The sequence below is a fragment of the Mirounga leonina genome, unplaced genomic scaffold (genome assembly GCF_011800145.1).
Source record: "Mirounga leonina isolate KUSES-001 unplaced genomic scaffold, KU_Mleo_1.0 Mir_115, whole genome shotgun sequence".
Classification (NCBI taxonomy): domain Eukaryota; kingdom Metazoa; phylum Chordata; class Mammalia; order Carnivora; family Phocidae; genus Mirounga; species Mirounga leonina.
Genome location: NW_023270268.1, coordinates 88544235 through 88562502, shown reverse-complemented (window position 1 = coordinate 88562502; position 18268 = coordinate 88544235). Strand labels below are relative to the sequence as shown.

General features: G+C 39.4%; 1 protein-coding gene across 3 annotated transcripts in view; it reads left to right on the top strand.

Moving 5' to 3' along the window:
- Window positions 1-12817: 12817 nt before the first annotated feature.
- The window catches only part of SEC22A (SEC22 homolog A, vesicle trafficking protein), a 75202-nt gene continuing 69751 nt past the window's right edge, over window positions 12818-18268 (top strand). Inside the window, exon 1 of one of the 3 annotated variants that reach the window (XM_035000011.1) lies at window positions 12818-12910. The gene's annotated coding sequence lies outside the window, so the exon portion shown is untranslated. Of the gene's footprint in view, window positions 12911-13318; window positions 13751-16075; window positions 16097-18268 lie in introns of those variants that run through there. The other 2 variants (XM_035000012.1, XM_035000013.1) reach the window with 2 other exon arrangements.

The window sequence follows — 18268 nt, the reverse complement described above, 5'->3', positions numbered from 1 at the left end:
TAAATGATATAATTCTGTGTAACATCCAAGGATCCCTTTGTAGATGCTCAAAAATTGCTTGACCCAACACTCTGGGCTCTGGCATTCTGATCAAAAAGCCACATTCTGATTACTAATTCCATTTTCCATGTATATGGACATAAAAATTCTTGTTGGAAAGGATTATCCCATTGTTCATGAAGACAATGGCATTCTTTTTTTAAAAACAGAATTATGTCGGGGTGCCTGGGTGGCTCAGTCAGTAAGTGACTGACTCTTGATTTCAGCTCAGGTCATGATCTCAGAGTCCCCACCTTGAGCTCCACACTCAGTAGGTATTCTGCTTGAGGATTCTCATCTCTCTCCCTCTGCCCCTCCCCCTACTTGTGCGCTCTCTCTCTAAGATAAATAAATAAATCTCTAATAAAAAATAGAATTGTGTCTTCCATGCATGCAGTATGTGTGTGTGTGTGTGTGTGTAGTCATTTTCTTCATTAAAAAATTCTGACACACAGTGTTACATTAGTTTCAGGTGTACAACATAGCTATTCCACAAGTTCATGTTTTGCTATGCTGGCCACAAGTGTAGCTCCCATCTGTCACTATATAATACTATTACAATACCATTGACTATTCCCTATGCTGTACCACAATGTTGTTCTTATTCATAAATCCATGTTGAGTCAGAAATTGTTGGTAAGAAGTCCACTCTAAGAAACTCATAAAAAGAGATTTTTTTAAAAAAATCAAGACTGAGGGGAACCTCACAGACATTTAATTATAGGAAATCACCTATCCTCATTGGAAACCATAAAATGAGTTATCTGCCTCCATCTCTAGACTGGGAATTCACAGTCTTGTTCCTTTCTCTTGGGCTTTCCTTGCTATGTTCTATTATTTTCTCCCCTGTAATTTGGGTCACATGTGGCCCTTCATAGTATTGCTGGCCTGCCCTCTACATGGCATTTCAGCTTCATGCCCATGGTGTCTGACCAACTCACTATGTTTCTTAGATCAGATTCAGAGGCTGACTGGTTGCTGGCCAGCTCCTTTGGTCAGATGGTTCCATTGGCTGTGGCTAAGTGGGAATGGATCGTGTCATTGATAGACTAATCCTCCCAGGAATGTGAGTCAGAAACTTAGGTTAGAAAGGTAAGTTGGATATGCCAGGCAAAGTAACCTACAACTTAGTTTCTAATATGGCTCCTCACTGGGTCCATTGATGCACCTCAAAAAGCTGGGCCTGCCCTCTGTCCCTGCAGCCCCAGCCCACAGTTTGCCTTTCACTCACAGCTAGCTTCCAGATTTGCACAGTCTGGATTCTTCCCAAGTGAGAGAAGCCAAAGCTCCTACAGGCCTTTCTGTCCCTGGCTGCCATTTGTCCAGCCAGGGGAGAACTTTGACCACACCGTTATGTGGCTCTCAATAGACCGCTATGATCTTTGGCATGGACTGGACATCTCCTCTTGTCTTGTCTTGCTTTTGTATCCCTGTCTCCAGTCTTGGTGGCCTCCCTGGTTTTTCTCTCCTCCTCCCTCCACGGACCTGTGGATTTTGTCCTTATTCATATTCTCCTAGTGTCCGGCTAGATCTTTTCGCTCACGATGCTCATGGCCCAGTACTTCGCTCCAGTATGAACCAACTCATAATGTTGGCTTCCTGAACTTGCACAGCTGAGAGGAAAACCCAGACGTGGCTGGATCCCTGTGACATGTGAAGTGTCCTGAGAGGGCAAGCCCAAAACAGCCAGTCGGCCAGCACCCTACAGAACCACCCCTGCACGTGGCAGCAAGGCTTCACAGTGAAAAGAACCAGCATGGGAGTCAGCAGGCCTGGATTGGAATACTGGCTCTCGTATTCACTAACTATGGGAACATGGCCAAGTTTTCTGAGGCTTAGTCCTACAACATAATAAAAATTGCAATAGTTAAGGCACAGAGTTGCTAGAAAAACTAAATGAGATGAGTGCAAAGTAATTAGCACATAATAAACAAATGGTAATAGTTATTTTAAATCATTTTTATCAGTGTTAATAGCGACATTTCCTAGTCCCCAGTAAATGGTTAAAGAGGAGGTATTGTTAATGCCACACAGTCAACTCCTCATTCTGATACAGGCTTTTCTCTTCACTCCATCTATCCTACAAGGTCATCGCTGTATGGGGGCGGTGAAGAAATGACGGATATATTTATAGCAGTTAAGGAAACTGTATTTTGGATTTGGAGAACTTCCCCCACCTAAAACCCTCTCCTGTAATAAAAGTTTAAAGTCCTTTCCTTGCAGCTTACCGAATTTTTTTTTCTTAAAACCACAGCAGCAAGGTCACATTGAGGTTTCTCTGTGCAAGCACCACCATACTAAAATATATATCTTACGGAATTTTGGTTGGAGGGAAAATTATTTCCAAGTCATTTTTCCTATAGCCAAGAAGTATACAGTAATTAAAACATTATTTGTAAACAGGAACAAGAAATAATTTATAGCTTATGTGTGATCATTTCATTCTCTCATGAACTCACATATTTATGTGTTGAATAAAACCTACGAATACTAACTGGCTCTTTATTCAAGTAAATGAGACTGGTGGGGAGTGAATTGGAGAAGGAAAGTGTGGGGCACATAATTGAAAAATAAGATGGAATGGTGGATTTGAGATGCATGTCTGCCACCAAATCACTTTGTGACGCTAAATAAGTACAACACTTTTGGGCTCTGGTTCTCCACCTGGAAGATTATGATAATATAACTATCTGGAAAGTATAGCATGAGAGTCTATTTTTTAAAAGGGAGAACATCGAAAAGATTTTTGGACTTTTGGATCCAAATGGGCAAACATTAAAAACAAGAGTCTGGGAAACATTTTATCTTTGGTTAACAGAGTTTGTGATATTTGAAGAAGCTACTTTACTTCTAGGGTTTCATCAAATTAATAGTTACTCATACATTGTTTTGGCAAAGAGACAGATGAATGGGCAGTTTATAAAAGATGAAATGCATTTGTCCAAGGAACATATAAAACAATTGCCATCCTCACTAATCATATCAACATTGCAAGCTTAACAATAAGGTGACCTTTTTTTCCCCACTATTCAAATTGGAAACAAATCAAACAGTCTGATGATACAAATCCAGCTTTGGTTGAGGTTGTGGGGAAATGCACACACTGATGATGGTAATACAAGACAGTAGAGGATTTTTGAGAGCAATTTGGCAATAGCTCTAAAAATTTTAAACCTGCATGCCCTTGGACCAGGAAATTCTACTTCAAAGGATCTGTCCTACTTAAATACACACACTGTACAAAGATGTAAAGATGATGGTGTTTGTGACAGCAATATTTGTAATGGCATGAAAAGGGAACCTGATCATCCATTAATAGAAAATGATTCAATAATTTACCGCACATCCATATTACCATCTTCCACTGTGAAAAGAAATGAAGCAAATCCACAGATACTGACAGATGGGGTACAAAGAAGGACTGTCCATGAAATATTGTCATAAAGACAAGTTGCAGAACAATATGTAGAATATGATCTCATTTAAAAAAAAAGTTCATGTGGAAGATACCCACTAAAATAGTAAGAGGAAGATTATTTTAAAAAGGTGAAGTGATGACTTTTCCTTTTTTACTTTATATATGTCTAAAAATTAAAATTTTATGTGTTTTTTTTTGTAAATGGGGAGCTAGCTCTAAAGATATGATAGATTCAAGCTAAACATTTTTTTTGGAAAGAATCTATCACAGGTTATGTGTACTTCTTACTGCATCACATCAGGGGACTGAGCCATAACATCTTAAGAGTCCCTTGGGGATGTTCAGATTGCCCCCTGGAGTAGAGTGGAGCAACCTTTCGTTTTCATTGTACAGGTGGGTTTTCCCCTTTGCAACTGAACAGTAATCTGTGTGGTGTACATTGGCATCAGAAGAATGTCCTCTGTCCATCCATCATTCACCTACTGACTTTACCACCAAGTTAATTTCTGCCTAAATTAGTATTTTCGTTTGAGTTGAAAATGATTTTATAATTCTTTCATCCCTTCTGTTATATCTATTTTCATTATTCTATTAAGTAGAGCTTTCTCTCATCGACTGGGACTACTTGCTTACTCTGAAATACAGCTCCTACTAGAAAAGTAGGATTTAATTACCATTTAAATGTTTGTTGGCCCCTCATAGTTCTTTGTGAATTACCTTTAACGTGCCCTTGCCTGTTTGTAATGGGCATGTTCCTAATTCTCTTACTGATACGTCAACATTCTTTGTCATATGTGGTGTATATGTCACTCAGTTTCTTGTCTGACTTCTCATTTATTTATTTTCATGTACACTTTATATTTTAATGTGGTCTACTAATCTTTCTCTTTGTGGTTTCCTCATTACTTTTGTGCATAGAAATGCTTCTTTATCCCAAAACCAAATCCATCTTTATTTTCTTACAGCTATTTTATTGTTGAACTTTTTTATAATTAGAGAATAAGTTTATTTTATTTTTAAAAGATTTTATTTACTTATTTGACAGAGAGCTAGAGAGAGCCAGAGAGCACAAGCAGGGCTGGAGGGAATGGCAGAGGGAGAAGGAGACACAGGCACCCCACTGAGCAGGGAGCCCGATGTGGGGCTCCATCCCAGGACCCCGGGATCATGACCTGAGCCAAAGGAAGACGCTTAACCGACTAAGCCATGCTTAACCACTGAGCCAAAATAGAATACATCTGTTTTAAAAACACTAAGGTTTCTTTCCTTTCCTTCCTTCCTTTCTTCCTTCCTTCCTTCCTTTCTTTTTTTTCTTTCTTTCTTTTCTTTCTTTCTTTCTTTCTTTCTTTCTTTCTTTCTTTCTTTTTCTTTTTAAGAATATGTGTATTTACTATTTCTCTATCTAAAATCCTTCCCTGCTTTCCTATTGCCTGCATGATAAAAGTCAAACTTGGTAGTTTGGCATATTAGCTCTTTGGAGTCTGGCCTTTCTTTTCCCTTCATTTTCATCCACACTTTAGCACTAGGAGACCACTTGCAGTTCCCTATATCATTAATGCTGTTCCACACGTACATGTCTTTATAAATATAGATTCCCTTCTCCATGCTCCACCACAGTTTGCCTGATAAACTTCTTCTTCCTTACGTCTCCTCAAACATCACCTCCTTTTGTACAATTTTTTTTTCTCTCCAGCTCAGTTCGTCATCCCTTTGTGATCCTCCCAGAGCCTTTGGGTAGATTTTTATTGACTTTTAGCTTATTGCATTAGCATTGCCATTACCATTGTCTGCCAGGCTTCTTCACTGTAAAGTTCCTGGTGTTTCCTTTGTTTAAGAGGCAATTTGGGAAGATGTTTTGAGAATAGATAAATATCCTGTTCCTCATTAAATTTTTGACTACTAATGTTGGCATTGGCATCTATTAATGGTTTTTTAATTCCATCATTCCTTTTGTATTTCTACTTGGCATTCTACTATAAGGAAAAGCTTTCCCACTTTACTTTTTAATTTATTTACTTACTTATTATTTACATTTATGTGTATGGACTATGGATTATTTGTTTAACTCATTACTTTTATTCCAGTATAAATAAAAGTATAAATGTATAAAACATTACAATCACTGATTTGATGTTCATATTGTCCCAGACTGAATCCGTGGGCATTCCTTCAAGCTGGCTCCTATGTCCTGTCACTCTTTGGTACTTCTTTGCTTTCTGACACAAGATGGTCCAGGCTCATATTATTCTTTCTGTGTCCCAGGCCTGAGATCAACTTTCCCCCTAAAATCTCTGGTTCCTTTCGGTGGAAATGGCACTATGTTTGTTATTTTTAGGTAACTTCCTTATTTTCAAGTAACTCCCTTTTTTTAAAGTAACTCCCTTATTTTTAGATAACTCCTTTATTTTTAACTACCTTCCCTGTCAGGAGAAACTGGCTTCCATTATCCTCAATGTAGTTACTCATTTGCTTAAGCCTAGAAAATACAGAAAGTAGTTTCAGAATTGCTAATTAGACTTCAATATTTATATGCTATTTGTCACTTTTGAGGTAAATTTACATACAATGAAATGTAAAAATCTCACGTGTACCATTTAATGAGTTCTGAAAAATGCACTGTGCAACCCAAACCCCTATCAAGATACAGAACATTATCACCGACCCCAGAAAATTCCCTCATGCCCCTTTCTAGTCAACTCAACCACTAGAGGCAACCATTTTATGATTTTTCTTTTCACTACAGATTAGTTGTATTTCTTTAGAACTTCATTTAAATGGAAAAATACAGAATGTACTTCTTTTTTTTTTTTAAAGATTTTATTTATTTGACACAGAGAGAGAGACAGCTAGAGAGGGAACACAAGCAGGGGGAGTGGGAGAGGGAGAGGCTTCCCGCCGAGCAGGGAGCCCGATGCGGGGCTCAATCCCAGAACCCTGCGATCATGACCTGAGCCGAAGGCAGATGCTTATTGACTGAGCCACCCAGGCACCCCCAGAATGTACTCTTTAGTGTCTGGTTTCTTTTGCTTTACATAATGGGTTTTTTTTTTAATTATTTTTATGGCCCAACATATGGTCTGTCTTGGTGAATACTGCATGTGCACTAGGAAAGAATGTGTATTCTGCTGTTCGGTGGAATGTTCTATAAATGTCAGTTGTGTCAAGTTGGTTGCTAGTTCATGTCTTCTGTTACCTTACGGACTTTTGTCTACTTGTTCTATCACTTCCTAAGAGAAAGTGTTGAAATCTCCAACTATAATTGTGGAGTTGTCTATTTCTCCTTTCAGTTATATCTATTTTTGCTTTGTGTAGTTTGAAATTCTGTTATTAGATACACTTCTATTAAGATGTATGCCTGTTTTGGTGAAATAGCTCTTTTGTCATTATGAAATATCCCTCTTTAGCCTTGATAATATTCCTTGTTCTGAAGTTCACTTTGATATTAATACAACGACTTCACCTTTTTTTTGGATTAGTGATTGGGTTTTTCTTTTTTCATCTTTTCACTTTTAACTGATCTATGTCATTATATTTAAGGTTAATTTCTTATAGATAGCATATAGTTGGGTCTTGAGTAATTTTTCAAATCCAGTAAGACAATTTGTCTTTTAAAGATTGATTGATTGATTGATTGATTGATTGATTTGACAGAGAGAGACACAGCGAGAGAGGGAACACAAGCAGGGGGAGAGGGAGAGGGAGAAGCAGACTCCCCACCGAGCAGGGAGCCCGATGCAGGGCTTCATCTCAGGACCCTGGGATCATGACCCAAGCCGAAGGCAGATGCTTAATGACTGAGCCACCCAGGCGCCCCAAGACAATTTGTCTTTTAAAGCAGAATTTAGACGATTTTCATTTAATGTAATTATCAATATGTGTTTTGTGTAAATTATTCATACAGGCTATTCGGTTTTTATTTGTCTATCTGTTCTTTGTTCCTTTTTTCTTGCTTTCTTTTGGATTGAGTATTTTATAGCATTCTGATTTTAATTCTTATATTGGCTAATTAGATTTTAAATACCTCTTTTTTTCCTTTTAGTCATTTGTCTTACAATACATATCTTTAATTTATCACATTCTACCTTCAAATTATACCACTTCAAGTGTGGTGTAAGAATCTCATAACAGTTTATCTCTAGTTATAAGTTTATCACCCTTTCTTTATATTGTTAATGTGTATTTTACTTCTTCATTTGTTTTAAACTTCACAAAACATTGTTACTGTTTTTGATGTAAATGGTTATTTATATTTTAGAGAAAATTGTAAAAGAAAAAATCTTTATATTAACTTACATATTCGCCATTTCTGACAGTTTTTGTTTCTTTTGTGTGAATTCATATTTCCATCTAGAATAATTTTTGTTTAATCTGAAGAACTTTCCTTAGCATTTATTATAATTCAGATATGCTAGTAACAAGTTTTCTCATCTTTTGTTTGTCTGAAAATGCCTTTATTTCACCTTCATTTTTTGCAAGAGTTTTTGCTGGATATAAAGTTCTAGATTGACAGAGCTTTTTCTTTTAGGACTTTAAAGATTGTATTCTATTATATTCTGGCTTACATTCTTTCTGATGTTAACTCAGTAGTAATTCTTTTCTTTGTTCCCTGTATACTATGTGGCTTTTTCTCTGACCATTTCAAATATTTTTAGCAGTTTGAATGTAGTGTGCCTTGGTAAGGATTTCTTTGTGTTTATCCTTTTTTGGGTTGGTTTTCTTTCTTGGACCTATGTTTTATGTTTTTTGTAAAACTTAGAAAACTTTTGGCTATTATTTCTTCATTTTTTAAAAAATCTCCTCTCCTGTCTTTCTGGATCTCTTGGTTACACATGTATTAGATAACTATTGTTATACCGGTTACCAAGTCTCTGTTCATTTTATTTTTAACTTTACTTCTCCCTGTAGTTTGGTGTAGTTTGTTCTTTTTTTTTTTTTTTTTAAGATTTTATTTATATGAGAGAGAGCGAGCATGCAGGAGCAAGGGGATGGGCAGAGGGAGAGGGGCAAGCAGACTCCCCACTGAGTGGGGAGCCCTAAGCAGGGCTTGATACCAGGACCCTAAGGTCATGACCTAAGCTGAAGTCAGATGCTTAACCAACTGAGCCAGCCAGGTGCCCCATAGTTCATTTTTTCATACTGTTTTCTCATTCACAGATCTTTTCTTCTGCAATGTCTAAAGTGTATTTAAACCCATCCAATGAAATTTTCATTTGGGATATTATATTTTACTACTCTAGAAGTTTTATCTGATTCTTTTTATAGTTCCTTTAATTACATTTATGTTTTTCTTTAAATTCTTGACCACATTTATTATAGCTGCCTTAAAGTTCCTATCTGCTGGGGCACTTGGGTGGCTCAGTTGATTGAATGTCTGACTCTTGATTTCTGCTCAGGTTGTAATCTCAGGGTCATGGGTTGAGCCCCATGTCGAGCCCTGCATGGAGCTCCATGTGGGGTTCCACACTAGGTGGGGAATCAGCTTGGGGCTCTCTCTCTCTCTCCCTGTCTCTCTGCCCCTCCCTGCCACATGCTTTCACTCTCTCTCTCTCTCTCTGTAAAATAAATAAATAAATAAATCTTAAAAAAAATAAAGTTCCTATCTGTTAATTTCATCATCTTCACCATTTCTGGGTCTGCTTCTATTGACTGATTTTTCTTCTGTTCATGGTTCACATTTTCCTACTTCTTCACATATTCAGTAACTTTTTTTTTTTTTATTGGATAATGGACATTGTGGGTATTACTGGTTTGGCACCTGGATTTCGTCTTTATTTAAAGATTGTTAAGTTTCATTCAAGCAAGCAGTTAATTACTCGCAGATAAGCTTTTTTCCGCTTTGTTTGAGTGGAGAGAATAGGCTTTACTCTTGGGTTAGTTTAGCTTGCTTTCTTTCTTTCTTTCTTTCTTTCTTTTTTAAGATTTTATTTATTTGACAGAGAGAGACACAACAAGAGAGGGAACACAAGCAGGGGGAGTGGGAGAGGGAGAAGCAGGCTTCCCGCAGAGCAGGGAGTCCAATGCAGGGTTCGATCCCAGGACCCTGGGATCATGACCTGAGCCGAAGGCAGACATTTAATGTCTGAGCCACCCAGGCACCCCTAGCCTTATTTCTAAAGTGTGGCCTTTGTGAGGACTCCCTACCAAATGCCCCAGGTGTTCAATAAGGTGTCTTCATTCCAATTGGTCGGAACTTGAATGTTTCCAAACTTTATTCAAGCTCTAGTAGTTGTTCAGCTTACAGTTCCCCCAGTAGTTGTTACTTAACTAGCCTCATGAAGTCTATCCTTAAACCTACACCAAAGATTCATGGAGACCCTTATGCATATTTCTGGGGCTCTTTCTCTGGTATTCTGCCCTGCAAATTTCATTTGCCTCAATGTCTCCTAATTCCAATTTCTCTCTCATTTAGGAGGAGTAATATAATCTGTTTGGCTTTTTTCTATCCTGTGCTTAGGTAAATACCTCCAGAAAGAAATCTGGGGAAACCTTTGGGCTCATTTTATTTGTTTTCCTTTTTTTCCAGTATGCCTATTGTCCAATGTTTGAAAACACTTCTTTCATAGATTTGGTCCAGTTTTCTATTGTTTGTTATAGGAAGGTTAGTCTGGTACCAGTAACTTATTCATGGCTAGATCACCCATAACATTTTTAAAATGTAAAATTTCTACTGAATAATAAAATACATACTGGAAAATTGCATAAATCTTAAGTGTACAGCTTGATGAATTGTCATTAATTGAACACACTGGTGTAATCAACACCCAGATCAAGAACAACAGTATTAGAACTCCAGGAGCCCCCTAGTGGCCCTTTTTAAACATTAATACTGTTTAAGGATAACGAATATCCCAACTTCTATTACCATATATTATTTTTGTCTATTTTTAATATTATAAAAGTAAAATCATATAATATATGATTTTCGTATCTGGCTTATTTCACTCAATTTTATGACTGTGAAATTCATCCATGTTTTGTGCATACTGGTAAATTGTTCATTCTCTTTCCTGTATGCCATTCTACTATGTGAATATTCTAAACTTATTCATCCTATTAACATTCTTTTTTTTTTTTAAAGATTTTATTTATTTATATGACAGAGAGACACAGCGAGAGAGGGAACACAAGCAGGGGGAGCAGGAGAGGGAGAAGCAGGCTTCCTGCGGAGCAGGGACCCGATGCGGGGCTCGATCCCAGGACCCTGGGACCATGACCTGAGCCGAAGGCAGACACGTAACGACTGAGCCACCCAGGCACCCCCATCCTATTAACATTCTTATATATGTCTTTTGGTGAACACATGGATATGTTTCTACTGCATATATACCTAGGAGTAGAATTGCTGGGTTAACCCACTTCAGTAACCACCAAATTTATATAATTAGTCCAGACATTTCTTCTGAACTCCAGACTTCCACATTCAAATCTGTTTGACCCCTCTGTTTGTAAGCATCTCAAACTCATATCCAAAACCATTTGCTCCTCTTTTTACATTCCCTGAATCAGTAAATGGCTTCTTAATCCATCTAGTTACTTAAGGAGTCATTCTTTTTTTTTTTTTTTACCAAATTAGACAGATGTTTATTTCCTGTTTTATTAAATGACTCATAATGTACAGTCTGCTTTTTGTCCTTCTTGATATTATCACTCACAAATAATATAAAGGTATCAACATTGTTAATGTAAATCTAAGTTGACTGCTGCTAGTTACTTCTGTCTTCTAAAGGGATGATTTCTACCAGTGAGGAGTATGTCTCTGTACTGCTCATTTCCACCTTTACGTGGTGGATGAGATGCTCTAGCTCATTCACTTTGTAGGTCTCCAGTCCTAGCTCCTTGGCTAATCTTAAGATACGATTCTGAGTTGGCCCAACATAAGATCTTCCAAGGTCCACATATTTAATCTTTTGGTTCCTGATGGTGTAAGTCCTGCCTCCCATCCAGTCTCGGGCTTCCAGAACAATCACATTCAGGCCAGAGTCATGCAGAAGCTTGGCCGCTGCCATGCCTGAGATGCTGCCCCCCACCATGACCACGTAGCATTTGCGGCTCATGGCGCTCGCCCCGCTCTGGGCCTCCCAGGTGCCCACTGCTTGGCAGTCTGGGTCTCAGCCCCCGCCTGCCGCGCTGCTGCCCCCGCCTTAAGGAGTCATTCTTAATGCTCTTTTCTTTTCTCTTCCCAGAAAACCAATCCATTATTAAGTCCCTTGGATTCCACCTCTCATTTATACATGTCCTGAAATTATCCAACTCTCACTGTCTCTACTGCCATTACCCTAGTTCAAGCCACCATCATCTCTGGCGTTGACTAATATAACTGCCTCCAACCTGGCCTTTCAGCAACCCTTCCTGTCCTCTTCTAAACTATTTCCCACAAATAGCCTGAGTGAGCTTTTAAATATGTAAGTCAGATCCTATTTAACATTCTCTATTAGCTGCCCATTAACCTTAGGATACATTCCAAAATACAATCTAAAATCTATTATGTGGCCAATAAGAGCCTGCATGGTCTGGCTTCTGTCTCATCTCCGCCCAAGCTCGCTCCCTACATTTCAACCACACTGACTTCCTTTCAGTTCCTAGAACACACCAAGTTCTTTCATGCCCCCAACAACCTAACACTTAATGTTCTCTTGGCTTGAAACATTCTTTTAGGCTTTTTCATATGCCTGGAACTTAAAAGGCACTTCTTCAAAGACATCTTCCCTGATAGTCCAGAATTAATCCATCATCATACCTACTAATTTTCCTTCATAGTACTGATGACAATTTATAATTATGTAATGATTTATGCTTTAACGTCTCTTGCTCTTATTGCACTTTAGATTCCATCCAGTGGTTATGTTTGTTCCTGTAACCCAATGCCTAACACCGTGCTTTGCACGTGGTACACAGTCATTAAGTGCTTATTTAACAATGCATGACCCATGCAAAGGTTGGAAGGGGCCGCAGGGTCTGCATCTGCCATTTCTCTGCCAAGGTTAGGTGCTTCCTCTTGTGTGGTGATAGATGGGGCAAGTCCTTTTCTTGCTCACTCAGAGGGGGCTTTTCCCCCATGCTGCTTGGGTAAGTGTTTGCTGTAGGGCCGCGTGAGAGACACACTGCCTCCAGACACAAGCGGCAGGCAGAAGAGATTAGCTTTATTTGTGAGAGACAGCATTAGCTGTCTGTGTCACCAGAGGACTTTGCAACCTCTTGGCGCAGGTGCGTGAAAAGCTGCCAATCTTTCCTGGATGGGGGCGGGACTACATCGGGCCCCAGGAGGGGGCGGGTCAGTGTGTCCTTCCCACAGAACCTGATTGGCCCGGGTGAGCCAAAGAAACGGGGGCGGAGCTTGATCCCGTCGGACGCCAGCCACGTTGAACGCGGGGCTGCCCCGCAGAAAGGCCACTCCCTGGCCCCACAATGCATTGCGGGTCGCGTCACTCGGAGCGGCGGGTCCCGGCTCGGCAGGTATGACCTGATCTTTCGGAGTTCTCGTTCCTCCCCTGTTAGGGTCGCTCGAACCCCTGGTAGGCGTTCCCCTCGCTCCTCCTGCTAGCCGCCACGGCCCTCACCCTCGGGACTACAGACCTCCCCCAGGACAGGAACCCAGCGCGTGCCGTGGGGGCGGGAGCCCGGTGGTTGGAGCCGCGGAGCTCTGGAGAGGTGGGATGGCGGGGGCTTCGTCCCCTTCGACTTGAAGGGGACTGTGGGTCCGCGCGAGCGGCGGTTGCCCCTCGGCTGACCTCTCTTGGGTATGGGGCAGGCTAAGCAGGGGGTTCCGGGGGAGGGACAGTCGCTGTGGGCTGCCAGCAGTGGGGGGCATTCCCTGGAGCCCAGTTGTTAGAGACACGGTAATCCACCTAGGCTACTGAGCTGGCCCCGAGAGCTTGACGTGGCATTTACTATTTTTTAAACGCAGGGTGGGATTTGAACCAGTGGCTTACTTCGCGTTCCGTGGGGATTTAATGGGCATTGAGCCCAGAGATTTGCCCGCGTTCGCCAACAGAAACCTTTTAAGGCCCTGTTAATGGCACTTTGGAAGCGATGTGGCTTAAAGGAGACCTGAGCAATTGGCTCGGCAGGTGGAAGAGGGCTCCGGAATAGGAGGCCGAGCTCCAGCTGACTTGAATCTCTCTGCCAGCGAAAACAGCTTTGGACTTTTCTCCGCCTTAGTTTCCTGGATCATCCGCTGGGGCGGTTGGAGAGCTTGAGAACCAGTGCCTCCTATGCGTATACAGCCAAGGCAAAGTCCGGGGCTAGAGTATCAGTCAGCCACCAGACGGGAGATGTTGTGATCCCAGCTAACAGGTGGAACAACTACTTTTCTAAAGTCTGAATTTGCTCACGTGCTGAGATTATAAGGAGTTAGGCAGTACTTGAAATAGTACCTGTACTTTCCATTATTGAAGGTAGTTCAGTATTTGAATCTGATATGTGACCATGACCTAAGTTAATGGGACATCTGGGCATTTTCTATGTTGAGAACCATGATATCAGTTTAGTGATTTTGTGTGTGTGTGTGTATGAACTGGTTTTAAAAAATCTATATTTTATATTGATGTTTAAAAGAAGCATAGGTCTTATCAAAGTATCCATATACTTGAGTAGGAAGCTTGGAAATGTTGTGAGGCCGTGTCTCCCTGGGTGGTTAAAGTTAGGCCTGCATTTAAATCTGTCACTTACGGATGTAGGAATTGAATAAATTACTTTTCTGAGCTTGAATTTCCTCAAGGGTAAAATAGAACTGATAATATCTCTCTCACAGGTTATCGGAGGGCTTAAATGAGGTAGTGTATAAAGTGCCTGGTAAATAGAGGGCAGTCAGTTAATATAATAATAAACAATATTGTATTTTTGTTCTTCAAGGTGATGTTTCAGGTTCTTTATGTATCCCTATCAGGTAGATACTGTTAATATTTTTAAAACAATCCTATGAGATACATAATATTAGTGACCACATTTTACAGGTGCTCAAGTTCACAGTTAGCACAGGGGTGGAGCCAGTTTTTGAACCCAGGTGTATGTTCCAGAGTCCATCCTGTTAACTGTTATACTGCCTTTTAAAGAAAATGTGAGGTGGTCTTTTATTATTTCAAAATTAGTAGCTAGATAGCTTCTGTATCACCAGGTTCTTGCCCCTTGTGGGTTTTAGGAGACCGATGTAGCACAGCGATGTGGAGATAGAAGAAATTGAGGTTTAAGCACCAGTTCTGCTATATATTTGCAATGTGACATTGAGAATGGGACCTTCAGTTTCCTCATCTGTAAAATGGAGGTTATACTGTTTGGAGTTTATTGTTTGTAAGCTGTGAGGTGCTGCATAACTGTTGGGGATTGACACATTTGTGCATGTGTTGGGGGCCCTGTTCCTAGTTGTGGGTATAATCTCCTCTGGAGCCTGAGGTCTTACACATACTGTGTAGTACAAGCACCTGTAATAGGAGTATTGAAGGCTGTTGGTACGGTGAGGGGCATAGGCAAAGCTGCAAAATAAATTCTGATTGTCTTTGGTACCCTTTCCCCTTTTCCTCTTCAAGCTGTTTTTCACGTGTCTTTCTGTTAACCTGTGGCTGTGCAAAGTCCTTCCCTTTTCTCTCAATCTTGCTCCCACCCTACACATCACAATTAATATAGCTTTCTCTCCCTGTAACCCCCCGCTCCCAATTCCCACAGATCTCAGCTAGCATTTTCAATAAAATATGTACCAAGGTAGTGTTTCACATGCAAGATAATCTGAGTGATAAGTAGATGAACATTTTTAAAAATTTTCCAAAAAATTTAACACATACATATTTGTAAGGCAGATGTGCTAACCACTACACCATGGAACCAACACATACATATTTGGATGAAACAACAACAAAAAAATCTCTAGGAGAAAAACCTCTAACATCTCAAAACTGATTTCACAGATATTTTTGCTAAGGATAGGGCAAAAAAATAAGTCAATTGAAAGACCTTCATTAGGTAAATAATAATACAGGTAAGATGTAGATATGGTATGACTTCTGAAAATGGGGGTGTCTGGGTGGCTCAGTCGGATTAAGCAGCTGACTCTTGATTTGGGCTCAGACCATGATCTCAGGGTAGTGAGATTGAGCCCTGCGTCAGGCTCTAAGCTCAGTGTGGAGTCTGCTTGAGATTCTCTCTTTCCCTCTCTCCCTCCCCTCGCTTGTTCTCTCTCTCTCAAATAAATAAATAAAATCTTAAAAAAAAATAATTCTGAAAATGGTACTTGGATGATTTAAGTTTGGGAAATAACTAAAATAAGATATGAGTGGTTAACCCGATACGAAATGTTTTTCTCTTTTATGAAAACATCTTGCTGGAAAGTAGATATAAAATATGTGTTGGGTTTTGTTAATTACTTTTTGAGAAAGTGCCTTCCTGGTGGCCCACAGTCATTACCCCACAAGGTTCTGAAGAAGAGGTCAGCATCCTGTTATCCTGGGACTAAACAATTGCTAAGCATTGGCATAGTGGGAGTTTATTTTCCTCAGTGTCTACATAAATGTTTTCCCAGACTTACTCAGATTCTAATTTGGGCTTTTTCCTATAGCAGTTGCTGTTGAGGAAAGGATGTGCAGGTCACTACTCAGATTCCCTGTGAGTTTTCTGCTGTCTAGAGACATATTTTTTTTTTCAGTGTTAAAGGTGAGGAAAAATGGATCATGGCCTAAAAATGTATCTGTGGCCTGATAAAACTACTGTTGCTCCTGAATCTTCCCATGCACATGGTAACCTCTTGATTTCCTCAGTTCCCATCAATTTTTCCTTGGTTTTCCCAACCACCACCGTGCCTGGACTCTAAGGGTATTCTAACCCTAGCTCGGCCTTTATGTGGACAGATATCTTTTTCTACTAGCATAGTCCAGATGAGATTGGAGTGGGTTTTTTGTTGCTGTTGTTGTTGTTGTCGTTGTTTTAAGGAACTGCATTAAGAACCCAAAGTAGAAACAGAAAAGAGGGGAGAGGTAGTAGTTGATAGAAGAGAGATTGCTTATCCTAAGTGATTGAAATCCAAATTAGTCAAGCCTGACATTGTTCATTGGGCAGTCATGACAGTTTCTTTTGCTAGCCCACTGGTTTGGATATTACGTCCAATGACTCTGGGAGGAAGAAATTTAGGTTTTTCTCCTCAGAGGAATTTTATCTACTGACAGAAGCAGTTTTCTGACAACCTTTTAAGAATCTTGACAGGGACTATCAATGCTGTGTTGTGGGTTTGGTTACAAGCCTAAGTGTGTTAGGAATATCTGAAATGCAAGTTTGTCTATAGTTTTCCAGTTAGTTAAGTGGTGGGTGACACAACTTGTGTTGTGTTTGCTCTTTTCATCTGAATTTTTTTAATTCTGGATTGATGGTCCTTGAGGGTAGGAACTGTGTATTCCTAATGTCTCCCATAGTCCCTGGCATATAGTACCTACTCAATAAATATTTGTTATATGAATGGAACTTATAGGTTGGTATTTGTTTCTTAGTATATGTTTTAGGAAATACGAATCATATCCTTTGTTTTTAATTCATAAAAAAGAAAAGTAACAAGATTACATGAAAATTGGCACTCTATAATAAAGATTACTCCTAATATTTCTGTTGTAATCCTAGAAAGATCAGGCATAAAAGAATGCAGTCTACTCTGTACCTCTGAAACAAACAATACATTATGTGTTAAAAAAAAAAAAAAAAAAGAAGATAGTAGGAAGGGAAAAATGAAGGGGGGGACATCGGAGGGGTAGATGAACCATGAGAGACTATGGACTCTGAGAAACAAACTGAGGCTTCTAGAGGGGAGGGGGGTGGGGGATGGGTTAGCCTGGTGATGGGTATTAAGGAGGGCATGTATTGAATGGAGCACTGGGTGTTATATGCAAATAATGAATCATGGAACACTACATCAAAAACTAATGATGTAATGTATGGTGATTAACATAATAATTAAAAAAAGCTATAGCAAGAAAAAAAAAAGAATGCAGTCTACTTTTAAATACTAAGAATATGGGTGTTTGGAAGCTATTAAGTCACAACCCTGCCCTCATGTTAATTCCCAGAGTAATCATTGTGTTGCAGTAAACTTCAGGAAGAAAAAATTTTATATTTAAATAATAAATGCCTGAGGGTACGAAGTAAGACATTTTCCTACTTATACTTAGGCTAAATCTCATAATTATGGTTTACTAATTAATAAAACATAGTACATTTTTAAAATGGGTTTGTAGTTTAAGTATTATCCCTTGAAGAATCCCAGCTTTCTCTTGGTACTGCTTTTGGAAAGGAAACTGATTGAATAGGAAAAAAAAATGATTTGAATATGTTATGTTGGACTTCCATTAGAAGATCCCATTATGGTAAAGGCTAATTTAATTCCTGTTGGTTTTTTTTCCTTTTAAATGAATGAAGGAGAAAAATAGTAATGATATATTAATACCTAGCTATTCCTTTCATTTCCTCATGAAAAGAGGAAAAGGGGGAGTAAATTTAATGCATAAACTTTGTCGTTTGGGTTAATTTTTTGTGTCACTCAGTTACCATCATGAGTAGACAGTCAGATTGCAACTTTACACAGCAATGAAAACGAGGAACTATAGTACTAATTTCCAAAGTCGGTACCAGTTGGTTTTCTTTGGCATTTACATAGCAAACTCAGTTTTTCATTTTTGGAATGAGATAATATTGAGCTATCTGAACAGGACAGGTGAAGATTTAGTCTCTGGGATACAATATCTTGAAAAAGCCTATGAAATTGTTTTCAGAATTTTCAGTTTTCACCATTTACCCTACTGCTAGTGAAGCAGTACTTAGTGGCATTGTTCTCCGAAGACCTGG